The sequence below is a fragment of the Euleptes europaea genome, chromosome 11, assembly GCF_029931775.1.
Source record: "Euleptes europaea isolate rEulEur1 chromosome 11, rEulEur1.hap1, whole genome shotgun sequence".
Lineage (NCBI taxonomy): Eukaryota > Metazoa > Chordata > Lepidosauria > Squamata > Sphaerodactylidae > Euleptes > Euleptes europaea.
In genome coordinates this window covers 15,596,604-15,624,496 of record NC_079322.1, presented here as the reverse complement: position 1 = coordinate 15,624,496, position 27,893 = coordinate 15,596,604, and the positions used below count along the sequence as shown (strand labels likewise).

General features: G+C 44.3%; 1 protein-coding gene across 1 annotated transcript in view; it reads left to right on the top strand.

The window, feature by feature from the left end:
• Positions 1–27,893, top strand: part of CNTNAP2 (contactin associated protein 2) — a 744,578-nt gene that overhangs the window by 355,268 nt on the left and 361,417 nt on the right. The window lies entirely within an intron of this gene.

Genomic DNA, 27,893 nt, shown 5'->3' with positions numbered 1-27,893 from the left:
GGAGGCTGGCAACCCTGGCTGCTTACCATGTGGGGAGTTTTCTTGCAATGTGGAGAATCTTCACACAATCCATGTGATGAACAGCTCTCAGACACGGGGCTGTACTCCACATGGAGCAATCACCACATAAAAGCATTTCTGGGAGCCTCCTGGATAAGGGGATATCTGTCTTGAGAGATGGCCCTCAATTATTTTATATATTGATTTATTTATTTTGATTTGATTTGATTTATACTCTGCCCTTTCCCAAGGCTCAGAACAGCTAACAACACACACAAACACATTTAAAAATGTAATTACAGCCATAAAACCGAGTCAGAACTAATACACTATGTACAGATGGTGCCTTAACTAAATTGTTACTCCCTGGGGAGAAAGCATTCCAACAAGGTGGCGATGGGCCAAAAAATAGTGATAAGGAGGCCAACACCCAGCAGTGTTCCCGTTACTTTCAAGGGATAGAGATAGAAGGACAAAAGGGAAGAAGAGAGAGGGGAGGAAAGGAGAGGGGAAAGGAAAGGAGGGAAGGAAGGAAGGGAAAAGGGAAGGAGAAAAGGGAAGAAAAGGAAGAGGGGCCAGTTAAGATGTAATACTGTCCTTAACCGTATGCCTGGCGGATAGGGTTGCCAACCTCCAGGTGCTAGTTGGAGATCTCCTGCTTTTACAACTGATCTCCAGCCGATAGAGATCAGTTCACCTGGAGAAAATGGCCGCTTTGGCAATTGGATGCTATGGCATTGAAGTCCCTCCCCTCCCCAAACCCCGCCCTCCTCAGGCCCTAAAAATCTCCAGGTATTTCTCAACCCGAAACTGGCAACCCCACATGGAGGAACATCTTTGTCTTATAGGCCCTACGGAACTGGGCCAAGTCCCACAGGGCCCAAGTCTCACAAGACAGAGTTCCACCAAGCTGGGGCCAGGGATTACCAAAAGGTTGTTACCAGAAGAGCGCAATGTCAGCCATGCGATTGGGAATGGGAACAATGTTGACAATTGGCCATCAAAAGACTTCAGATCACAGCGGCCAACCTTGCTTGTGCCTTCCTGCTAATACGTGCCCAAGAACCTAGTTCAAAACCTGATTTCACACTGACCAAAAATAACCATCCATTGCCCAAAGTGATTGATTGATTTGGGGCGAGACCCCTTGTTTACCAGTGGGTGTCAAAGGAGCGGTACTTCTGTTTATTGTTCCCCCTATTCAAGGCTGTTCCATTTGCAAGTCAAAGTGATTAAGTGGTGTCTTCTGACATCTAAAGCCTCTGAATGAAAGGCAACATAAATGAACAAGAATTCTGTCAGGAGAAGGCTGTTCTGCTTTGTACAGCTATTGAATGGCGTGTGCAGTGCAGTGCCTGGGTGCTTCCACAGGCAATGGCTGGTGACACCAAGGCCTTCTATGCAGGGAGATTTTCCCGCTGTCACCCCCGCCAACTGCTTTGGGGCTTCCTTTTGTTTATGCGTGCCTTTTCTGCCCGTCAGAGGTCGCCTTGCTCTCCCCGTGCATTTTCCCTGTGTTTTCCAGATTTTAGCTAAAACAGTACCTGGAAAACATGGACAAAATGCGCGGGGAGAGCAAGGTGACCTCTGATGGGCGGAAAAGTCATGCATAATCAAAAGGAAGCCCTGAAGCAGTTGGCGAGGGTGAACACAGGGAAACGGCCCTGCATAAAAGGCTCAAGAAAATGTCCAAAGCCACAAAATGGTCTTGGACCTAAGCTTCCTTTTAACAAATCAAACACAAAACTCTGAACAATTACTGCTGCTATTTCTGTTGCTGTTTTTCATCACTTGGAACTACTTAAAGATTTGCAGTAGCCTGGAGAAAGTCACCCAGTAGGGCTGTTGAATTAAAAAAAATTCGGTATAGTTCGGATTCGGCTGAATTCGGCCCGTTTAGATTCGGCATATGCCGAAGTCTGAACTCCCCCACTTCGGGTCCGTGAAATTCGGCAGGAATTCAAAGTTCGGGAAAAAAATTCGGCCAAATAAAGCCATTAAAAACACAAACGCGCCTTTCCGCGGCTCTGGGGGGGGCATTTTTGGGGTTAGAGGTCCCAAACTTTCAGCGGAGCTTCAAAGGACCCTTCTTGCCAGACCCCCCAAGTTTTGTAATGATTGGGTTGGGGGGGGCTGAGATATGGGCCCCCGAAAGGGGTCCCCCCCACCCTTAATGTGCATCTCTGAGCAGAGCTTGCCGCCCACGCACAAAGCTCCCAGCCCCGACAAACAGCTGAGAAGTTTGCAAAGCAAACACAAGCTGCAAAGCAACACAAACAAGTAAAGCAACACCTTTGCAACTGTGCAAAGCATGGAAAGGGACAGAGGCAGCTAGCTATGCATAAGGAGCAGGAGGGGGTGAAATTTCTCCTTTTGCATCAGACTCGGGACTAGGCAAATGCATTCTTTAAGTCACCATTTGAAAATCAGTTTTGAGCAAGGATCAAAATAGACCTAACCAATCTTATGAATGAGGGAAAACCTGAGGATACACAACTGAAGCCCCCCCCCTCAAACCAGGGAGAGAGAGACTCGAGGGGGCACACACACCCCAGGCAGAACGGGCGAAAGCCCCCTTTGGCTTCCCCCCCACCCACAGAAACTGCTCCCTCCCCACACACACACAGACTCTGCTTTCCCCCCACACACACACACACACAGGAGAAAAAGTATAGATTAAAGCCCCCAAAGGGGCCTTACTGTGGCTGTCTTCTGTTCCATCAGGAGGGGCTGGGGAGGACTGGGTAATCCAAGATTTCATTTAAGCACGGGACGTTTTGCTCTGGAGATGCATACAGGGTGATCCATTCATCCCAATAGGGGAAAGGGGAAAGCCCATATCTCGGGACCCCCTGACCCAATGTTTACAAAACTTGGGTGGTCTCTTAAGAAGGCTTGTCTGAAGCTCCGCTCAAAGTTTGGGATCTGCACCCCCAAAAATGCGTCCCCTGCAGCCACAGAAAGAGAAAAGGGGGGAGCCTATATTTCTGCCCCCACTGAACCCATCTTTACAAAACTTGGGTGGTCTCTTAAGAAGGCTTGTCTGAATCTCTGCTGAAAGTTTGGGGTCTGTACCCAAAAAAATACACCCCCTGCAGCCACAGAAAGGAGCAAATGTACACAAGCACCCCTACACACACACACGAGGATTTCCCTCTCTCTCTCTCCCCGGCCGGGCCGCACATCAGCTGATTCCTCCAGTACTCAATCCTGACTGATTGGCCAGAAGAAGACCCAGCTTGGCCACCGATTGGCCGGGGGAGGAGAATGCTGCTTACTGACGGTTATGCTGCTTACTGACACCCCGAATTGGTCGGATTTATTCGTGAACTCCCGAACTCACTGAATTCGGCTCCCCGGTTTCCCGCCATTTTTGAGTTCGGTTCGTCCCGAACTAAAAACCACTGAATCAGGAGAAATTCGGCTTTTTTCAGTTCGGGCCGAACCGAATCAACAGCCCTATCACCCAGATCTTTATGGCAAGCTACCACAAAGCTGCTCATCCATGTAAATCAGGCCTTGGAGATTCAATGAGTTCCTAATCAATAGACAGAGCCTTTCTGGCAATGCCATATCCTACTGAAAATCCTAAAATACATTGGTGCTGTGATAAGCATGTTACAAAATATATTCATTATAACATTTCATTTTCTGAATCCCATAGAGAACGTAAACTGCCACGGTCTACAGAAGTGGAACATAAAATTGGCACATGACCGTGAGTGGCAGTCAACTGTTTCCCAACAGCTTTATTTTATGAAGTGCTCCAAAACCCGTCTTTAATTAATCTCTCAATTCTGTAAGGCATATCACTCTTGTTTTTGCAGATGAGAGAATGAGACTTAAGAGTATTTCTGTGTGCTGTCCTGACCAACCCTAAAAGGTGCTTTATTTAAAAGCTTTCACAGATTTAGATTAACAATGTTTTGTTTTAATAATCACTCTTTCTCTGATCTGTACTAATTATGGCCTCTTCTGCCCAGTCTTTTCATGCCATCAAATGCCTTGTGTTATTTTTTTAAATTTCTGCACACGTTTTCCTGTGCTTGGCTTTCGAAACATTTTCTCGTCATTTTTTTTTCTGTGTTTTTTCCGAGCACTTTAACCACAATGTTTTTTCCATCTGTTTCTGAGCCAGACTTTTTTTTTAAGTTCCACCCCACCAAATACCCTACCCTTGTCCATGCTTCTGTTTTGGGATTGGTTCTTTGAAGGGGCAAGAGCTACACTCAACATAGAAGAAGAAGAAGAAGAAGAAGAGTTGGTTTTTATATGCCGACTTTTCTCTACCACTTAAGGCAGAATCAAACTGGCTTACAATCACCTTACCTTCCCCCCCCCACAACAGACACCCTGTGAGGTAGGTGGGGCTGAGAGAGTGTGACTAGCCCAAGGTCTACCCAGCTGGCTTCATGTGGAGGAGTGGGGGAGCCAACCCAGTTCACCAGAGTGGCCTCTGCCGCTCATGTGGAGGAGTGGGGAATCAAACCCGTTTCTCCAGATCAGATTCCACCTCTCCAAACCACCGCTCTTAACCAGTACTCCATGCAGGCTTCCCCCCTTTTCTCTCTGCTTTCTCTTTGTTCTTCTTCTTCCCTCCCCATTTTTCCTGCTTCTCTGGTACCATCTCACTATAGCCCAAGTTATTCCCTCCGTGCCCTGCCCTGACTGCGTACACAGGGGAGAAGGAGGTAGTGACACCAGAGAAGGAACAAGCTGTAGTAGACCAGACCCCCTTCCTCTCCACAGCCCCACTGTCATCTTCTCCTCCTCCTCCCCTTCATGCTCATCACTCACTCTGTTTCCTCCCTCCCCTCATTGGTCGGTGGGATATTGGTGTGAATTAACCCATGGTGACAAGGCAAGAAGAAGAAGCATACTTGAGGGAAAGAGGGGTGCGGAATGTTTTCCCAGAAAGTATTTCCAAACCACAGAATTCGACCACTGGAAAAAATCTGTGGTAAGGTGTGCATGCAGGAAAGGGCTATCTCTATGGATAGGGTTACCAAGCCCCTTTTTGCCACTGGCGAGAGGTTTTTGGGGCAGAACCTGAGGAGGGCGGGGTTTGGGGAGGGGAAGGACTTCAATGCCATAGAGTCCAATGGCCAAAGCGGCCCTTTTCTCCAGGTGAACTGATCTGTATTGGCTGGAGATCAGTTGTAATAGCAGGAGATCTCAAGCTCGTACCTGGAGGTTGGCAACCCTAGTTATGGACTAGCTGTAATTTGGATTGGGGATAATTGTTCCCTCTGTTTAGAGCACTGGTCATCATCAAATACATTTTTGTTGCTATGACATTTTCAGGCTACCTAGTGATTTGGGCTGGGATTTGGGTGATAATCTCCCATTTCCCATTTCATCATGCTACTTGGTACCTCTTATTGGAATATTTGGTTTGCCTGATCATGAAAGTACAATTTTGAGTGCAGTCAATAAATCTCCCAAGAAGTATACTTCAAAAAGTAAAACTTACCTTGATTCAAGTACATTCTGCTCATATTCAGGTTGTAGTCGAAAGGAATAAACCTAATCTAAAGTGTACTTTTTCCTGTCATCAGCTAATCTGGTAACATGTGGATGGGTGTATGAGGCAGTTTCTCTAGGAGAGACCTGTAGATACATGTGACTCCATGAAGATCCATGTGGAGAGTGGAATGAACAATGGACTGACAGAGAGAGGAGGGGCTTCCCATTCAAGGAGATAACAGTTATATGCACATAGAGTGATGTAGACCCCCCACTGTTCAGACATGCTGAGTCACTCACACCCACACCTCTTAGGTATATGCATCAAGCCAGCTAGTGACATTATGTACTCAGAAGCCTTTCAAGCCTTCCTCAAACCAGTGAGCCAGCAGTGTGTTGGTGTAAACACTTTAGAAAGACATACCTATCAGTACAATTCTCTTCAGTGGCAAGATATGTGCTACTCAGTATGGTGTAGTGGTTAAGAGCGGTGGACTCTAATCTGGAGAACCGGGTTTGATTCCCCACTCTTCCACATGAGCAGCAGACTCTAATCTGGTGAGCCAGGTTGGTTTCCCCATTCCTACGCATGAAGCCTGTTTCCCCACTCCGCCAACTCCTCTTCTTCTTGGAAAATATCCCAGTCATGTACACTTTCTGCTGAGTCACTCTTTCCTCCTTCCTCTGATTTCTATGATTCCTTAAGTAGAGATAGCTAAATTCCAGAATACTGGACAGTGCTGAAGATTGCTTCTGTTTACTTTTGGACATATTAGCAAACAGAACATTTGGGGATTCGTGTTTTGACCATTTAATGCCCAAATGAACATCCCTACTGGACAGGAAAACATGCTCAAATGGCTGCTGAGTATCTAGTTCTTCTCTGTGATCCAGAGCCAGATAGCAAGTCATTTGAAAATCCTCACATCCCAGGGATGGGCTGTTTTGTAGGGTGAAAGAAGAGTCTGGCTTCAATTCATGCTGTCTCTCCTTTGGTTCCCTGGTTTGGTTCTTTGCCCAAACAGTTGATGAGTAGGATTTTAGTTGTATACAAAGGATGATGTTCATGCAGCCCTGACTGTTCCAGGCACGTATTTTTGAACCAAAGCCCTTAATAGGTTGACCAGTCTACATGTTCCACATGCCAAATGTACTCACATGTGCCAGATGTACTCAAATGTGGCTTTCAGTACCTCTTGCTTAACATTGTATTTTAGAAGGAGATTCTTGGTTTTGCAGCTTGATATGGAAGACAAAATCTCTGGGTTTCTTTCTTCTCTTTTCTTTTGTTATGTTGCCGTATGTTTTTTATGGCCAATATTATTACTCCTTTGCTATTTCTTTCCATTCTGTCATTGCCTTCTCTTGTGGTGTATGAGGCTTTTTGCAACAGAATAGACCATATCATCTGTTATTTGTTCTTAAAGGGAACAAATTGAAGGATATAATGCAAGCTACCATTTTCCAAAAAGCTGAACCTTACAAAAGCCAAGGAACTAATGCCTGTTGGCAGAGCACAGCTCATTAGAGTTGCTTTACTAGCATTATCTTAACACTGAGTGGGATTGTGCTTTAAAAAAAAAACCTGTGGCATGAAACTCAGCAATTTTCGTTGGTTCTTGTAGGTTATCTGGGCTGTGTGACCATGTAATATTCAGCAATTTTCACTCCTAGGGATTCACTGGGTAATGGTTTGACTCCAAGGACAACCTGAGATTGGCCTGTAACTTTTCTTTCAATACAATGCCAATCTCTATGCCGAAATGAAAGCAGCTCTTTGCATTTCATCTGAAAGCCTTTTAAAAATGCATATAGCTACTATCCAATGCCCCAAACCTTTAGGAAGATTGAAGTAAATTATGTGCACCAGCCAGGATGTGAAGACCTAGGCAGCTTAAGAACATAAGAACATTATAAAGGCCATGCTGGATCGTACCAAGTCCCATCACGTCCAGCAGTCTGTTCATACAATGGCCAACCAGGTGCCTCTAAGAAGGCCACAAACAAGACTGCAGCAGCATTATCCTGCCTGTATTCCACGGCACCTAATATAATGGTCATGCTCTGCTGATACTGGAGAGAACAGGTATGCATCATAAGAAAGGCCATGCTGAATCAGACCAAGGTCCATCAAGTCCAGCAGTGTGTTCACACAATGGCCAACCATGTGCCTCTAGGAAGCCCACAAACAAGACAAATGCAGCAGCATTATCCTACCGGTGTTCCATGATACCTAATATAATAGGCCACCTTCTGTGATACTGGAGAGAATAGGTATGCATCACTACTAGTATCCATTTTGACTGGTAGCCATGGATAGCCCTCTCCTTCATGAACATGTCCACTCCCCTCTTAAAGCCTTCCTTCCAAGCTTCCCTCCCCTCTTAAAGCCTTTCAAGCTTCTTCCCTGTATGGCACATGCATGACTTTGGGTTGGCGTGTTGACCACATGGCCACCTTTTTATTTTTAATTGAATTTTTAATATTCATAACGCTTACTTAATAACACATCACAACCATCTTTCTATTACAAAAATCCATCTTTATAATATTATCCAAGTCTCTAAATTGAAATATAAATCTCAAAATGGTAATGCCCAAGGCTGTATTGATTCCTTTGGTTTAATAGTATTCCAATATTTTATCAATATGAGCCATCTTTGTAGAAATAATTTCTGTGCAGAAAATCTCTTTTCTTCTCTTTGCCTGTATGATGTGATCTTATCCATCAGAATAATACGGCAACATCTCCTGAGCCAAGACTCGACAGAGGGACTCCTCTTTTGATTCCATTGCTTGGCCACTCACATCCTCGCTGTTGAAATCATGCAACATGGCCGCCTTTTTAAAAGAATGCTTTCAAATCCATTTAGGGTGTTGGGTGGGTACCTGTTATTTAAAAAGAAAAAAAAGAAAAAGTCTAACATTCCAGTGACTATGCCAGACCCTTTGGGTGTTCTCATGGTAGCACCTAGCCATTTTCTGCAGATCTTGCACAAATTTTGATTTTGCGATACTGCGCTGTTGCAAAATCAAAGGGATATCATTCTGAATGCACCACGAGGAAGGCAGTCCTGCCCTGCTCTTGTAACGGAGGAGCCATGTTGGTTACTCGCCAGCCTCTGCAAAATTGAATGGGCAGATCAAACAAGGTTATGATTAGGTTTAGGTTTCTATGGGTACAATCTGATGTATATCACTGCCGCTGAACCTCTGTCATCAAACAATCCAGCGCCTCTTTTGAGCCCTCAGAGAACCCAAATATTCAAAATCAATACATTATGGAGGCACTTGACTTTCAGTGAAGACTCATCTCCCATTCCATATAGAGGATGGTGCTGAGTTGTTTTCTGTTGCCCCAGAAAATCGGACCAGAACCAACGGGTTGAAATTAAATCAAAAGAGTTTCTGTCTAGACATTAGGAAGAATTTTTGAACACTTAGAGCAGTTCCTCAGTGGGACAGGCTTCCTCAGGAGGTGGTGAGCTGTCCTTCCCTGGAGGTTTTTAAGCAGAGGCTAGAGGGCCATCTGTCAGCAATGCTGATTCTATGACCTTAGGCTGATCATGAGAGGGAGGGCATCTTGGCCATCTTCTGGGCATGGAGTAGGGGTCACTGGGGGTGTGGGGGGAGTTAGTTGTGAATGTCCTTCATAGCGCAGGGGGTTGGACTTGATGACCCTAGTGGTCCCTTCCAACTCTATGATTCTGCGATTCCAGTACAGTCTGGAGTGTGTGGCTTGAAGAATTAGCCTTGTTTGCATTTATTCTTTTATAATTTTTTCAGATCAGTACTAATTGTGACAAGATTCCTGGAAACACAGCACAAACCACGATGTCATTCTGTTGTATGAGCCAAACAATATGTGCCAGTCCTTCACCCAGATGATCCAACTGTTAAAGGGTATTGTGAGAAAATATGACTACAATAATGCACAGTAGTATTTGAGGGGGGAGTATTATGGACCAGATTGCTCATGCAGGGATCAACCAGGCGGGCGGGGGGGGGGGTTCAAGATGGCCCGAGGATTCTTTTGTTCCTGGCAGGTGCATTGTAACAATACAGGTCATCTGGGAAGGAATACAAACAGACGGAGAGCTCAACGCCTTATGGAGCTCCCTGTATGATGGTGCCATTACTTTGTGTGATCTCCTGTGCAGTTCTAGACCTGGCAGGTTCAATCTGGCTCGATTCTAATCCCAGGAGCAGTTTTTGTACTAATGTGGGATCTAAAGCTCTATCCCAACCCTCACCTCTGTGTGAAGGACATGCTGGTGTGTGTGTGTGGGGGGGGGGGAAATGCCGTTCAATAATTCCACTTGGACAGGTAACTGAGAAGGCAGTAGCCCAAGACCAAGGTGCATTCGCCTGAAACAACAGCTGAAATTATTCCTCATGAGAGCGAGCGCACAAAATTCTTGCCGTGCTGAGCCAAAGAATAAATTAAGTGCAATCGTGCAAGCAATGGCAACAGAATGAACGAACTGTGTGCTTCCCAGCAGGAAAGAAGTATCTTTGGAACAGTTCCTGCCACAAATCTGGAATCTTTGAAATCGTCTCAATAATAAATTGCAGAGCGCTAAACTCTGCCCTCTGATGTGTTTGTGCATTTTCTCACTGCCTCGAGGGAGAGTTGCATGCACGCATCCAAGGTCAGAATTTAACCCCGGTGGTGATTTATTTCTGTCTAAACTTCCAGCAGAGTTCGAAAAGCACAACAAGCAAGATCGAGAAAATGCCACGAAAGAAAGAAACTTCATTTTAGCCACCCATGTCAACGTTATCTTCACACAATGGGGTCGGTGGATAGAAATGATGAAACCCAAAAGTCCCGTCGGGGCAATGGACTCATTGGATGGCTTTCAGCAGATTACTGTCACTCATGATCAGCCCAAGTTCCAAAAGGATGGGAAAAGTTGAACAAATGAAAAACGGGCAGCTCAGAACTGAGAGGGTTGTGTTGTTTTGTTGGATGCATTCGGCAAAACAATGAATGAGAGAGAGAGAGAGAGAGAGAGAGAGAGAGAGAGAGAGAGAGAGAGAGAGAGAGAGAGAGAGAGAGAGAGAGAGAGAGAGAGAGAGAGAGAGAGAGAGAGATGAAGTCTGCTGTTATGCAATGACTTATCCATGTCTATGTCATGTTTTCATACACATTTCCACCACTTGAAATCTTGGTAGGGATAAGTAAAAATATGAGTAAGTCTTCAGGGTTATAAAGAATGGGCTGAAGTCCATGGGACAGAGGAGGAGGAGGAGGAGAAGTAGTAGTAGTAGTAGTTTGTTTTTATATGCCGACTTTCTCTACCACTTCAGGAAGAATCAAACTGGCTTACAATCACCTTCCCTTCCTCTCCCCACAACAGACACTCTGTGAGGCAGGTGGGGCTGAGAGAGTGTGACTAGCCCAAGGTCACCCAGCTGGCTTCATGCATAGGAGTGGGGATTCACCAGATTAACCTCCACCGCTCATGTGGAGGAGTCGGGAATCAAACCCAGTTCTCCAGATCAGAGTGCATCACTCCAAACCACTGCTCTTAACCACTACACAATGCTGGCTCTCAAGTGAATCAAGGCCGTCATGGACTCAGAGCTGTTTGGGGAAAAAACACTTAGGCCAAGTAACTAGGTGCGAGCAGACCACTCCTCCATTAAAGGGTGCCATGTAGGCCCAGGGCCAAAGACTGGCATCAAAGCAGGGCACTGCTCTCCCCAAAATGGATGCCCCTCTGAGAGTTTTGGGATCCATCTTGGGTGTCAAGCCTCTCCCTCTCTCATAATACTAGAATATGGGGTTATCTGCTGAAGCTGAAAGGTGAGAGATTCAAAACAGACAAAAGGAAGTATTTCCTCACACACAGCACATAGCCAAATTGTGGAACTCCCTGCCCCAGGATGTGGTGATGGCTGCCAATTTGGAAGGCTTTAAGAGGGGAGTGGACATGTTCTTGGAGGATAGGGCTATCCATGGCTACTAGTCAAAATGGATACTAGTCATGATGCATACCTTTTATCTCCAGGATCAGAGGAGCATACCTATTATATTAGGTCCTGTGGAACCCAGGCAGGTTAATGCTGCTGCAGTTGTCTTGTTTGTGGGCTTCCTGGAGGCACCTGGTTGGCCACTGTGTGAACAGAGTGCTAGACTTTTGATGAGCCTTGGTCTGATCCAGCATGGCTTTTCTTATGTTCTTATGAGGTTGACAGCCAAACTTTTCCCCTGGTCCTAAGGTGTGCCTGGCTTATTAATAAAGGTAAAAGTCCCCTCTGCAAGCACCAGGTCATTCCTGACCCATGGGGTGACGTTACATCCCGATGTTTCCTATGCAGCCTTTGTTTGTGGGGTGGTTTGCCAGTGCCTTCCCCAGTAATCTCCCCTTTACCCCCAGCAAGCTGGGTACTCATTTTACCGACCTCGGAAGGATGGAAGGCTGAGTCAACCTTGAGCCGGCTATCTGAAACCGGCTTCCGTCGGGATCAAACTTAGGTCGTGAGCAGAGCTTTTGACTGCAGTACTGCAGCTCACCACTCTGACCACGGGGCTCATTGGCTTATTAATAGGGCTAACTTAACCCTATTGTGTCACCCTAAGGTGATTTAAGCAGACCATTACTCACCCTATCTGCACTCATCCCTCCAATCAATCAATATTCAAGGGAATAGTGTCACGGCTCGCGTCGTTAAGGGGTCTACACTCTTAGAATGTATCACTAACTGAGAAGTGAAGCTATCTTATTCAGCGAGATCTCACAGACAGGATTCAATGATAATTCCTACTACTGCAGCCTTTCGATTGAAGTGTGCCAGAAAATTTATAAACAAGGAACTTCCTTTAAATAACATTTATTTCACATAAAATATATATATGCATGTGAATATTTACACACTCTCAAAACATGTCATAAAATACATTATGATATACGCAAGCAGTTTTAAACAATCTTTGTAAGCACTTTCTATATATAAGGTTTTCTAACCTTAAACCTGTAATGCATTTCATTCAGGAATAAATCAGTTTACAGAAAGCCTGGCAAAATATGATTAGTATAAGGAGAGAAATTAATAGTTAAAAACATCTTAATGCAAAATACAACCTTATATTATTTCTAAACTTCTCCTAGCTTATATTCAGGACATTGCAAACCTTTTCTGTAAGAACATAGTCATTTCTCATGTTTCTATGTCTTTACCATATCTTTGATTCTCTGGTTTCTAGTTTATTTGGGAGCTATAGTGCAAAATACTTAATGAGCTTTTGGTTCATTGGAATACTGTTCTGTATCAGAGACAGCTGATTCTTGTAAAGCTGAAGTCAGTAATTTACAAGACTATGTGTAGCTTTAAATTCAATATGTAGAGAGAAACTGTATGAACCTTAGTTCCAGGTAAGAGCTCTATAGCTCTCTCTATATAATGTAATCTGTGTATGCATACTGTGTATGCCACTCATTGTCACTGAGTGTAGAAGCTTCCCCTGTGTTGTTGAGGAAACCTCTGACTCTTTACCCTGAGAGATATCTCTGGTTGCTTAGAGGAATCTCTAAGAGTATCTAAGAATCCTGTTTCAGATTCTGAGGACTGAAGAGACCAGTTCTGTAACTTGGATTTCACAACTTCCATGTTTCTCAAGGAAAGCCAAGTCAGACCATTTAGATCATTCAGTGCGAACCCATCAATCCTTGCTAGGATTAATGAGATGTCAGTGTTTCCAAATATGGAACTGATCCAATACTCTTAGACCCCACAATAAGGTTAGTAGGAATACTAAGAGCCTCCATCATATGGAATAGTCCACAAGCATTCATTCCAGACATCCAGCCTTAGCAGGTCATCTGGACATGAATCCCTCTCAAAGAGAGTCTTTCCCATTCTCACAAAGAGCTTGTGAAATGGTAGAGTTCCATATCACACAAGATATGAAATGATAGAATGAGCAAATGGCCAGACAACAGTGTTGCCCTCCAAGAACTCACTCAGTTCTTACATCTCACGCAAGAGATGATAAGAGAGTGAAGCCTGACAACCAGAGTCGTCTTCCTTCAATCTCCTTAGGTTTTACATCTTCCAAGATGGAGAGAGCAAGGCCAAACAGCTTCAGCTGTTCTCCAGTTACTCCCTTTTAGTCTCACGCAAGAGACCGAGAAAGCTGATAGCCAGACAATTTGCATTGTCCTCTACCAACATTTCTTTCCAAGTTTTACATCTTTGAAGACGTGGAGAGAGTGAGGTCAGACAGCTTCAGCTGTCTTCCATCAACTCCCTGCCTTCTGGCAGTTTGGTTCTGGCTTTTATTCTCTCAGACCAGTGGTCAGCTGAGCTGAGAGGCTAGAAGCTTCTGCCCTGGGTTGCCCATATCCCTGCACTTGGCATGGTCACACATGGTGGTGGTGTGCTATTGTCACCTGGTCTGTGAAGAAAGCACCACCATGTTCCCAGCATTAAGTCATTAAGTTCACAAGTGCAAGGTCACCATCTGTTATACTGTTTGAAGACTAGGTCTGAGTCATTCAATGGCATTATTCCCCCTTCGCACGGCCGCTTATCAGAGGGGCTAACCTTCCAGGCAGAAATGACCTTCTTGTCAAGAAGGGGTAAAAGCACCTCGGATAAGCGATGCTGATATTATTTCAGACTCAACCATCAAGCGGGCAACAGTGCATATCATAACCTTGTAGTTTTGCAGTTTTATTTATCTTAGAATAGTTTTAGCCAGCATGACCTTTACTCCACTTTATTTTCCACAGAGAAGCCTCTTTATACTTTAATCACAAAATTCATAGGGAAACCACATGTTCAGGCTACCTATCGCTCATGCCTGCGACAATAGTTCAGGCATTCTCTTAGGAGCCGCGATCCATCAAACCTCTCCTATCCTTTTGTCGGTGTCCTGGGAAAGCAATCAATTCTTTGTTCTCTGGTTTTCCTGCCAGCTTACCTCATACTGCCTCAGGGCCCATTTGGGGGCATAAATACAGGTTCTTCGCCCATCATAGTGTGTGGTTGTGTCCTGAATCCATGCACCCACCCCCCACTTGCGTGTGGGCCTCCTCTTTGCTTCTGGAAATGCTGGCCATTTCCTGGACATTCCTTCAAGACAGGTAACTTTTCACCCATCTCTAAAACCCCATCCAACCTCCTCCCTCTTCTCTAGCTAGCTTTTGTGTGAATTAAGTGCGTATGTTGTTTGCTGAAAATTTCTTTATTTGCCTCAATTTTATGATTAATAAAACCCATTTCAATTATACAACCACCTGCTCATTTAAGAGTTCTCACCTGTCCCAGTGACAGACCTGATAATTGATCCCAGTTACCCCCTCTCACTCTCTTACACCAGCTAATTCCTCCAACCTAACTGGAGACTGCCTGCTCAGAGTAACATGGGAGCACTGGCTACTCTCCTAGCAAAGTTGACCACTTGGTTAATTAGGGTTGCCAGGTCCCTTAGCTCCACCGGCGGGAACTTCTCAGGGGTGTGCCTGGGGTGCGCAATGCGTCCCATGCCTACGTCACTTCCAGGTTTACCCAGAAACGACTCGGATGCTCTAGCTATCTCCACTGAAACTGTATGGTTTTCATAGAGTTTCGGTGGAGGTTGCTAGAGCATCCGCGTCCCTTCCAGGTAAACCGTGGGTGTGGCGTACGGGTGCACACACGGGTGCGTGTTGTCTGCTGACCCTCAGCTGGTCAGCAGGCAGCCAGGTGGATTAGCAGGATTTTGCCCACCACCACCAGGCACTTGGCAACCCTGCATGTAGTCCTACAAGGAGATGTGTGTATTTCACTCCACTGGAAATTAAAGGTGCTGCACTTGATTATGCAGGCAGGAGTTCTGGTAGGACCAGAGTATCTTGGCATCTTGGGACTTGTTATGGCAGCTGAGGAGAAGCTTCTGAGACTGCAGCTGGTTCTAGGACAATGGTTGCTGAGTCTGAGGAGAAGAGTGGGTACATCGCAAGGTATGTTCTGGTTTCTCAGTGCTCTTACTTGACCTTGAGGTGGCTTCTGTAGGTGCCATAGTTGAGGACTTCTTGGTTGTTTCCAGGATCCCAGCCTCCTTCTTCTCTGAGTTTTCATGTTCTCCCACCCCCTACCTCATGCTGAGGAGGAGGTTGCATCCTGCTCCATGGCACAGCAGAGAATATTTATATGAACTAAAGGATGCAAGACTCTGTGGATTTGAAACTCTAGGTATTTTTTTCTCAAAAGGAAATGTAGCAATCAAAGCTAAGCTTGCAGACCCTCTTTAGATACTGAGACAAAAGGTTTGCCTGATGTTGCCTAGGGTTCCTGTTACAAAAACATGTAAATGAATCAAAAGTGAATTCTTGTTAGATTGCCAGCATCCTAAAGCAAACACAGCTTCATTTATTTCCCCCAATATCTGCCATTAGAATCTTTTTTCATTATTGAATTGTATTGATATTACCATTAGCACAGAGAGCCATCTGTGATGATCTGTTACACATTTAAAAGTTCTATCAATATGGCTATTGATTTGGCCTAATGGCTCGTTTTAAAGCTTCTGTAGGAATATTTTTCATATCCTCATGTGCGTCATAGCTGTATTAGAGTCTTTTATTTTAATGGCTTGAAAATCTCTTTGTTCTTATGCATATATTTCCCCTGAAACCAGGTGATATTAGATTGCTGTTTCTGCTCTTGTATTTGGGGAACCATAGGCAGAATGACAGGTTCGTTAGATACTGGAGATCATTTAATTATATTTCATCTATTTACGAAACTCAGGTATTGGTAGGGCAGCAAGTAGGTTTTTGACAATGGTCTAAAACAGTGGTTCCCAACCTTTTTTTGACCAGGGACCACTAGGACTTTTTTGTTCGGTGCAGGGACCCCAGGGTTCAAAATAAAAATTCCGAGAATTTGAAAATAAACTTTAATCATAACTGTTAGTTAAACATTAAACTTAGAATAATATTTGAATATATATTTGTATAATAGAGAACTTTTAATTGAAAATATTAATTTATTACGGGTTTATAACTTTGTTTCGCGGACCTTAATTTAGTTCTTGCGGACCCCTGGGGGTCCACGGACCCCCGGTTGGGAACCAGTGGTCTAAAAGGAAAAACTCAAGTATAATTTTTGATCAAGGCATTAGTTGCTGTAAGGGGGGACGTATACAGTGCTTATATAGAATGTGAATATGCCTGTGGTCAAGAAGTAGGGTTGCCAACCTCCAGGTACCAGCTGGAGATCTCCTGCTATTACAACTGATCTCCAGCCAATAGAGATCAGTTCCTCTGGAGAAAATGGCCACTTTGGCAATTGGACTCTATGGCATTGAAGTTCCTTCCCTCCCCAAACGCCTTTCTCCTCAGGCTCCACCCCAAAAACCTCCCGCTGATAGTGAAGAGGGACCTGGCAACCCTATCAAGAAGGAAAAGCAGGCAGCATTGACCAATCTCAAACATGTTGCATTTTACATTTGTTCTTATGAAGAAAGAAGATCTTGGGTTGGATCCAGCCAGCTTTTTCACTTGCTCTTGCCCAGTTCTCCTCCCTCCTACAGCCCCACGTGGCTTTTGAACATGCAGCTCCCATGACTCTCAGAGTAACCTTTTTTTTGTAGCCAGAGAGGACCCCTCCGTCCTTTTTTACCAGCAGAAATATAGGCTGGATCCAACCTCTGTGTGAAGATACACATGAGAAAAAAAAAGAGCCGAGTAGAACTACCTCCTTCCCGTTCTTTCTGCGGCCCAATTCACACCAGTGTCTAGACTGCACTACTTCAGACTATAAGCAGTAATTGCAGGATCTGAATGTTCCTCCGTGTTAAAAAACAACAACCAAAAACTGCATATTTTTAAAAAAACAGGAATCAAGGGAAAGTATTTTAGCCTTTGCCTAGCATGTTAGTTCTGCGGGGGGGGGGGGGTTTCCGTGCGAGAGTCTTCGGTCATATGAGCTGAGCTTGCACCTGCAGAACGAAGCGAGACAGTCGAGATACAGGTTTTACTGCCTCAGTGAACACCAGGCCTACACCGTCTGACCCTGGCTAATATTGCAAGCATTAAGTATTCAAAGTCTCCCCCTGCCCACAGAAAGCACCTGGATCATTACACAGTTTTAACTCACAGGGCATGCTTCACCTAATTGTTTGTTTTTGTTTGTTTAATTCCATTTAAACCCCGGCCTCCCCCAGCCATACCAGGCTGAGGGTGGCTTCCAACAACATAAATTACAGTATAAATTTAAAACATACATTGGTTCTTGTAGGTTATCCGGGCTGTGTAACCGTGGTCTTGGAATGTTTTTTTTTTTTTTACACAGCCCGGATAACCTACAAGAACCAATGAACTCTGACCGTGAAAGCCTTCGACAATATTTTAAAACATGCAATTTAAAACCACAACTCCTAATATGGTGGTTAAAAGTGGGAGAACCAGGTTTGTTTCCCCACCCCTAAGGGTTGCCAGGTCCCTTTTTGCCACCGGCAGGAGGTTTTTTGGGCTGGAGCCTCAGGAGGGCGGGGTTTGGGGAGGGGAGGCACTTCAATGCCATAGAGTCCAATTGCCAAAGTGGCCATTTTCTCCAGGGGAACTGATCTCTATCGGCTGGAGATCAGTTGTAATAGCAGGAGATCTCCAGCTAGTACCTGGAGGCTAGTATTCAAACAAGTAATTTCAACTGTATAGATAGTGGTAGTAATCAAGATTACAGTTGTAGGCTTGTTCTTAAAAATTATAAACAACTTATAGGGTATAAAATGATCAATACATTTGGAAATGATTATTTGGTATGAGATATATGTTATAATCACATTATTAATTTCATAATGTTAACATAAATACATCATGGTTATGTTCTTCACCATGTACATAATATACCATCAAATAATAAAGTTGTATACAACTGCAAAGAGGCGCAAAATAATATTCTTCTTAAGTTCTTTCTTTCTTTTGAATAAAGTTAGGCTGTTATCCGTTTTGGTAGTGGTACAGGATACCGGTCAATGCCTGTTTCGGTCCTTCTTCAGCCACCCCAATTGACCACGGAAGCCTTCAGCATCTGGGTATTTACCTCAGAGCTATAACTATTAGATTTAATGCCAATATTACAGCTAGCTTAACATCCATTGTAAACAAACTACATTGGTTTCCCCTAGGGTTGCCAAACTTCAAGTACTAGTTGGAGATCTCCCACTATTACAACTGATCTCCAGCCGATAGAGATCAGTTCACCTGGAGAAAATGGCTGCTTTGGCCATTGGACTCTATGGCATTGAAGTCCCTCCCCAAACCCCACCCACCTCAGGTTCCACCCCAAAAACCTCCCACCAGTAGTGAAGAAGGACCTGGCAACCCTAGTTTCTCCAGTCCTACGCACGAGGCCAGCTGGGTGACCATGGGCTAGTCACAGTTCTCTTAGAGCTCTCTCAGCCCCACCTACCTCATAGGGCATCTGTTGTGGGGAGAGGAACGGAAGTAGATAGAGTACCTGTTAAGAGATAGAGAAAATTGGCATATAAAAACCAGCTCGTCGTCTTCAGGTGTCCATGGCTAGTTGATCTGCCAGACTGTAATATGCAGTTACTCCAGTCTAAACCCATTTAGATTAATGGGCTTAGCCTGGAGTAACTCTGGGCAGGATTGCTCTGTTCATGTCTCCATGTTGAACCAGACAAACATGAAACTTGGAGATTTGGGAATATAACTTTTATAATGACACTGAATTCACTAATCCTGCCAGCACTAATCTATATATTTAATCATCCCCCCCATTTGATGAGTGTAATATTGGACTCCATGGCAGCTAAGCCATGTTATGCATGTGTTTGGGCAGTTCCAATATTTGAACTAGCAAGTGCTTCTTCCTCATCCTGTTTGTAACCATACTCTTGTTTGCATTTTGAGTTTGATGTTGGGATTACGCCACAGGTCAGCATGGTTTGGCGAGAAACAAGATGTTTAGACAACATTAATTATGGAGATTCATATCAGGCATGATTGCACATGACTAATTTTCTTTATCCTGTCATTTCAAAATCGGACAGATTTAAATTTATGATAATCCTGGTTCAAAAAGCAGTTGGGTACATTTTGCAATGCCAAGTTTCATGCAAACACCACATGAAAAAATTAGTAGTTTTTTTGCTGTGATTGTGTGGTTGGTTTATAAGAAGGGGGCGAATTAGGAAATATCCAGTCACACTCAGTGCTGATTAATATGGCTGATTTAGAAATATTTGTTTGCTTCAAGGTTAGTATGAAACATCTCTTTCAAGTGGGGGACATGGATTTGAGCCAAATTGTAGAAATGAAACAGCGAATGTGATTCAGTGGAAAGCTTCAGATTATAGCCATTTCTCCTAGTGCACGTTTCTCAGCACATTGCTTGATAAAATCAATCCGAGACTTGAAATAAAGTTGAAAGTGGTGAGCCAAAAGGAAACGGTTGTGCTGCATTTTTTTTATTATGAACAAGAATATCCAATAATATATGCCAATTACTTGATGACAGCCCTGACCTTAGATCTTGGAAGCTAAGGAAGGTCGGCCCAGGTTAGTACTTAGATGGGAGACCACCAAGGAAGTCTAGAGCTGCTATGGTAAGCTGCCTCTGAATGTTTCTTGCCTTGAAAACCCTATGGTTTAACATCTGTAAAACATCTGTATGGATTTAACATCTGTAAAAAATAAAAAATAGGAAAATGCCCCCATAGACTTCAACGAGGCTACGATGCCAAAATAGGGGTCGTAGCTATGCCACTGCTGGAAGAGGCATTCCCGGGGCAAAAGGGGTTAGGAAGCTGCCTAAAGACAGCTGCACCCCCAGGAATGCCCCATGAACGCATCCCTGCACCCAAGCCCAGCATCGTGTCCCAGCACCAGTGGGAATGCCATCCATGATGGCGTAAGTGCCTCTTATCACCGATTAAATGGTCACTTATGCTGGCACGGGGTCACACTGACTCCTAAAGAGCTCCCCCCCTTCAGGATTGCAGCCTTAGAGACATTGCTAGGCTTCCTCTCACATGCCTTGAGACATCGAACATTTCACATGACCAACAGTATTAAAAAAGCACAGAGTCCTGGCAAGACTGAAGGTGGAGATCTCCTGCAAAAGCCCCAATGAAAAATAATTGAAGCATACATGAGCACCTTTTCACTGAGTCTGATGCACAAGAATTTCCCGTCGGATGAACTCCCAAAGAAATTATAAATATCTCTTCCTAGGTAATCTGAGGAAGTCAGTATGCATAGTCACAGTGTAGTGATGTCAAAACAATGATACAGTATCAATTAAACTAAGATCCTGAACCAGTAAAAGTGAGTACCCATGATTCAAAATGGAGTGAGTCATTTGCGATGCTTCTTCAACATAAGATGCCGCTTAAAAAGATGATCATGGCCCTCTATTACTTCATTAAAGCTAATAGGTGTAAATGACTTAGCGAATGACTTACAAGCTGTTTTAATTTACAAGACAGTATATCAGGCTGCTTTTATTTTTGAACATTTGCAAGGGTAAATAAAGAGACATCTGTAGCTAGCAATGAGGACTGTTCTCTTTGTTGAGCTCTCGTAATGTGTCCGTAATGTGAATTAGCATTCTCCGTGGCATGAAATTCAGAAATGATATTTTAAGCAAGACCATCCCCTCCAAAAAACCAAAATAATAATTTCTACTTGTTCTTTATTAACTACTCACAGCAAAACTATTAAGTTTTAAAACTTTTTTAAAAAATTCATTGCATTATCTATAAAAACATGCCTGAGTCGATAAGACCCAACATTCATCTAATTTAAGTGGGTGTTTTCCATCAATAGCTGGAGGGATGCCCCAGAAGAGCACCTGAGAAGGTGACACCCCCTCATTGCTTTCCCCCCAGGTTCTGTTACTCAAATATTGCCTTCGAACATGTTGCATCTCCTTAGCTCTTATCATGGCTATTGCTAGGCCTACACTCCAGAGATCTTTTCAATACTTTTGTATCACTGTTTAAAACCAGTAGAAAAGAGTAGAAGTCCAGTAGCACCTTAAAGACTAACAAAATTTCTGGCAGGGTATGAGCTTTCATGAGCCACAGCTTCAGATACAACTGAAATAGTGGGAAATCTCCAGCTACTACCTGGAGGTTGGCAACCCTACCTGAGCCGCTGGCATCCTTAGTCCCGTTCTTGAATAACCCTGGTGTCATAGGAGCACCTGTGGGTCTACTCCACCCTGTGTTACCTGGGTACAAGCAGAAACCCTGGGATTAGGGTGGCCAACCTCCAGGTACTGGCTGGAGATCTCCTGCTATTACAACTGATCGCCCACCGATAGAGATCAGTTCACCTGGAGAAAATGGCTGCTTTGGCAATTGGACCTTACGGCATCGAAGTCCCTCCCCTCCCCAAACTCCACCCTCCACCCCAAAAATCTCCAGGTATTTCTCAACCCGGAGCTGGCAACCCTACTTGGGTTCCTGCAATTCGTCTCGGCCTCAGCATTGCCCTAGTTTCTAGGAGGGAAGATATGTGGCATGGGGAGGAGGAGTAACATCCCCCCTTAGTAGTAGGGGGATCTCTTGATACTGTAGTGGCACAGAAACAGGCAATGCAGGACCATGTGGAATCTTGGATTTTAGGGCAAGCACCAACCATAGTTTGCTGGTTGGTATGAAAGGGCAAACAAAACGTATTGGGATTGCCCATAGAATATTAAGGACAGGGCAATAGAGATAACAAGGAGGAACTGGGGTGGGGGGAGGCATTAAAAAAAACTAGAAGTGAATCAATTTCCAGTCTCTACACTTTCCAGTTCCTGCCAACATTCCTTCCAGTTTCTGAACATTCAGAATATGCACAAAGCTCTCCCATCACATGTTCAGCCTGCAGACGTGCACTTAAATACAAATGGTTAATGAATCCACCGCTTGTGCATTTTCTCGTAAATTTAATAGTACAGCAGAAGTGTTTGCTTTTTGGTATTTCTTATTGTCACTCTGAAAGCTGATCTAAGACAGACTTTTAAAAGACCATCTGGGGAAGATGGTTAGCTTATTTTGAAATCTATACAAAGTGAAGGCATCTTCACAGGTATGTGAAGCCAGTGTGGTGCAGTGGTTGGAGTGTCTTGGGAGACCAAGATTCGAATCCCCACTCTGCCATGGAAGCTTCTTGGATGACCCCAGACCAGTCACTTGCTCTCAGTCTAACCTATCACATAGGTTGTAGTGAGGATAAAATGGAGAAGGGGAGATTGGGGAGAAAGGCAGGGTATAAATATAATTAATAAACATGTACATCAAGTAGGGTTGCCTACTTGAAATTGAATAACTTCACTGGAAAACATTGTGCTTATGGTGAAATGAGATAACATGATCTATCAGGCATTTGGGGATGTGGAATGATATGGTATAGCCCAATCTCATTAGATCTCAGAAGCTAAACAGGGTTGGTACTTGGATGGGGTATGATCAAGAAGGACTCTGCAGAGGAAGGCAATGACAAAACCACCTCTGCTTAATCACTTGCCTTGAAAGCCCCTTGCAGGGGGAGGGGGGTCATTATAAGTAAGTTGCGACTTGACAATACATACATACATACATACATACATACATACATACATACATACATATCAGGTGTTTTATCTGTGATGCAACTATCAATGATGGATGGACATACATGTGTGAACCCAGGGGTAGATTGTCCACTATGGCTAGGGTTGCCAGCTCTGCACTGAGAAATACCTGGAGATGTTGGGGGCGGAGCCTGAGGAGTGCAGGGTTTGGAGAGAGAAGGGGCTTCAATGTCATAGAGTCCAATTGCCAAAGAGGCCATTTTCTCCAGGTGAACTCATCTCTATTGGCTGGAGATCAGTTGTAATAGCGGGAGATCTCCAGCCACCACCTGGAGGTTGGCAACCCTACCTGAGCCGCTGGCATCCTTAGTCCCGTTCTTGAATAACCCTGGTGTCATAGGAGCACCTGTGGGTCTACTCCACCCTGTGTTACCTGGGTACAAGCAGAAACCCTGGGATTAGGGTGGCCAACCTCCAGGTACTGGCTGGAGATCTCCTGCTATTACAACTGATCGCCCACCGATAGAGATCAGTTCACCTGGAGAAAATGGCTGCTTTGGCAATTGGACCTTACGGCATCGAAGTCCCTCCCCTCCCCAAACTCCACCCTCCACCCCAAAAATCTCCAGGTATTTCTCAACCCGGAGCTGGCAACCCTACTTGGGTTCCTGCAATTCGTCTCGGCCTCAGCATTGCCCTAGTTTCTAGGAGGGAAGATATGTGGCATGGGGAGGAGGAGTAACATCCCCCCTTAGTAGTAGGGGGATCTCTTGATACTGTAGTGGCACAGAAACAGGCAATGCAGGACCATGTGGAATCTTGGATTTTAGGGCAAGCACCAACCATAGTTTGCTGGTTGGTATGAAAGGGCAAACAAAACGTATTGGGATTGCCCATAGAATATTAAGGACAGGGCAATAGAGATAACAAGGAGGAACTGGGGTGGGGGGAGGCATTAAAAAAAACTAGAAGTGAATCAATTTCCAGTCTCTACACTTTCCAGTTCCTGCCAACATTCCTTCCAGTTTCTGAACATTCAGAATATGCACAAAGCTCTCCCATCACATGTTCAGCCTGCAGACGTGCACTTAAATACAAATGGTTAATGAATCCACCGCTTGTGCATTTTCTCGTAAATTTAATAGTACAGCAGAAGTGTTTGCTTTTTGGTATTTCTTATTGTCACTCTGAAAGCTGATCTAAGACAGACTTTTAAAAGACCATCTGGGGAAGATGGTTAGCTTATTTTGAAATCTATACAAAGTGAAGGCATCTTCACAGGTATGTGAAGCCAGTGTGGTGCAGTGGTTGGAGTGTCTTGGGAGACCAAGATTCGAATCCCCACTCTGCCATGGAAGCTTCTTGGATGACCCCAGACCAGTCACTTGCTCTCAGTCTAACCTATCACATAGGTTGTAGTGAGGATAAAATGGAGAAGGGGAGATTGGGGAGAAAGGCAGGGTATAAATATAATTAATAAACATGTACATCAAGTAGGGTTGCCCAGTCCCCCTGTGGGGGCAGAGAATCCCCCACCCCTGCCTCTCATTTCCTATATATGGGCTTTTCCCAGAAGTGATGTCAATTTTTCTAGGAATCACCAAAAAGTTTTACCATAGAGTTTCCAGCAATTCCTAGAGAAGTGTGACATCATTTGGGGGTTTTCTCTGGAACGGTTCCCCTTGTCCCTGCCCTCCTTGGTCTTCTGCTGGTTGCCAGGCTAGACTTGGCAACCCAAACACTGAGTGGTTTCTCATTTGATTACTGAACAATTGACACACGGTAACTTGAAATTGAATAACTTCACTGGAAAACATTGTGCTTATGGTGAAATGAGATAACATGATCTATCAGGCATTTGGGGATGTGGAATGATATGGTATAGCCCAATCTCATTAGATCTCAGAAGCTAAACAGGGTTGGTACTTGGATGGGGTATGATCAAGAAGGACTCTGCAGAGGAAGGCAATGACAAAACCACCTCTGCTTAATCACTTGCCTTGAAAGCCCCTTGCAGGGGGAGGGGGGTCATTATAAGTAAGTTGCGACTTGACAATACATACATACATACATACATACATACATACATATCAGGTGTTTTATCTGTGATGCAACTATCAATGATGGATGGACATACATGTGTGAACCCAGGGGTAGATTGTCCACTATGGCTAGGGTTGCCAGCTCTGCACTGAGAAATACCTGGAGATGTTGGGGGCGGAGCCTGAGGAGCGCAGGGTTTGGAGAGAGAAGGGGCTTCAATGTCATAGAGTCCAATTGCCAAAGAGGCCATTTTCTCCAGGTGAACTCATCTCTATTGGCTGGAGATCAGTTGTAATAGCGGGAGATCTCCAGCCACCACCTGGAGGTTGGCAACCCTAACTGTGTCCACCACGAATAGTCCAACTGGTCTGGTAGCCTAGGGGGCCACCTTTCCTGAGCCCCCCCCACACACACACATCTGGACTGCTGCCTGGCACCAGCTAAGTTGTCCTGCCACCAGCTGAGTTACGTCACTGAGGCCCAGCTAGGGTTGCCAGCCAAGCAGAGATTCCACACCCTAGCCAGACTCCACACACTAGGATGCGGCATGAGGAAGGGAAGCACCCTTTCCAGAGCCATTTTGGCCCCCATTTCCATATTCTCACCTTTCAAATATCTGAATAATTTAGTCCTAATTACTTATTTTGATCTGTTCTAAGGTAGAGTGATATATAAATATCGTTTTCCGTTGTCAAAGTTAATATTTTCAAGTCAGGATGGTGAAAAATATCAATTTCATTTCTGAAAGGGAATAATTTTTTTCTTGGAAATAACCATGGGTCAGTTATACATTCAAAAATCCATACCTGTCCTAGAAAATAAATATTTAGCTTAAAATTCTATAATCCTAACAAATGACAATGCAGATGCTGTAAACATATTTACAGAGAGGAATAAAGCCAATGAAATATAGATTTTTTTTAAAGCTTTGTCTATTTCTCGGCTTTTGTCAGTCTAATGACTTGCGTGTGAACCACTCAATTGACAGACAAGCCATTATCTTCTGTTAACAATCTCTAAAAAGCATCATTGTGAACATCAGTTAGTAGCAAGGATTTTGCTTCATAGATTAAAATCCCTTGAGAGTGTGTTTGGGACCTGTTGCACTAATGGATAGAATATTTTGAAAGTTCTCCTTGTATAATTACTACTTGAGGTAAAAGAATTTCTCGTGTTTCCCTGGATCAGCTTTGAACACGGATGGTTGAAGTAGGTTCTTTTAAGCTGAGGGGTGTAATTGCTGTTGCCCAGATCTGGCAACCCTACCCTAGCCAGGGAGGATGAGGAAGCAATGCATTTGGATGCTAGGCAATCATCGACATGTTCCTCTGTTTCCTCGTGTCTAAACTCAAATAGTGGGGTAATATTTGCTTAGCTTTTTCATCTTCCTGTCCTAGCAGAATAGGGCCTGATGGGGGTCTGGTGAAGGGGACAGTGGCAGATGGCTATTCTCCCTTCACTAGGGTTGCCAGCTCCAGGCTGGGAAATACCTGGAGATTTTGGGGGTGGAGCCTAAGGAGGGCAAGATTTGGAGAGGGGAGAGACTTCAGTGCTATGCAGTCCAGTTGCCAAAGCGGCCATTTTCTCTTGGGGGAACTGATCTCTGTCATCTGGAGATCAGTTGTAATAGCGAGAGATCTCCAGCCACCACCTGGAGGTTGGCAACTAGGGTTACCAGGTCCCTCTTCACCACCGGGCCTGATGGGAGTCTGGCGGAGGGGAAAGTGGCAGATGGATATTCTTCCTTCAGTAGGGTTGCAAGCTCCAGGTTGGGAAATACCTGGAGGTTTTTGGAGCAGAGACTGAGGAGGGTGGGGTTTGGTGGGGAAGGGATTTCAGTGCCATAGAGCTCAATTGCCAAAGCAGCCATTTTCTCCAGGGGAACCGATCTCTATCAGCTGGAGATCAGTTGTAATAGCAGTAGATCTCCAGCTAGTACCTGGAGGTTGGGGGAGAAAATAGACACCACTGTACTATTATCAACCGATGATGAAACTAGTACTGGGGCGAACCGGTATAATGAGGTGCAAAAAAATGTATATTTATGAGCTACTGTGTCTAACAATTACGCACAAACAATTACACATACATATTAACAAGAAATCTTATACATCGACTGTACATCCCATCTCATGGACGGTAAGACAAGGAATATATCTGAACAAGAGTGCAATGTCTCTCACTGTATGTACATCAGTCTTCTGTATAGGTATCATACAGGTAAATGAGTAGTTCTGACAATAGTAATAGATTCAAGGAGGATTTATTGAATCTATTACTATTGTCAGAACTACTCATTTACCTGTATGATACCTATACAGAAGACTGATGTACATACAGTGAGAGACATTGCACTCTTGTTCAGATATATTCCTTGTCTTACCGTCCATGAGATGGGATGTACAGTCGATGTATAAGATTTCTTGTTAATATGTATGTGTAATTGTTTGTGCGTAATTGTTAGACACAGTAGCTCATAAATATACATTTTTTTGCACCTCATTATACTGGTTCGCCCCTGTACTAGTACCTGGAGGTTGGCAACCCTACCCTTCACCTCTGTGCGTGTTCTACGGAACCAGGCCTGTACTGAGTGAGACTTGATAAAACTGTAAGTGTTTGGAGGTTGGTTGGTTTTTTCTCGTCTTTGCTTTCTCGTATCAAGGAGGTTTGCTGCCTAAACCTAGCGGATTATGAGTCGGCCAGCGATGTCAGTGTTGAAACCTGGCAGAACATTTGGGGTAAATGACAAACTTTGCTGTCTGGGTGGCTGAGATTTCTCTGCAGACTTAAAAGCAGATGCTCTCCCCCTGTTAAAATGTCATAATTAGCTGGTGCTTTGATGATGAAATATGTAC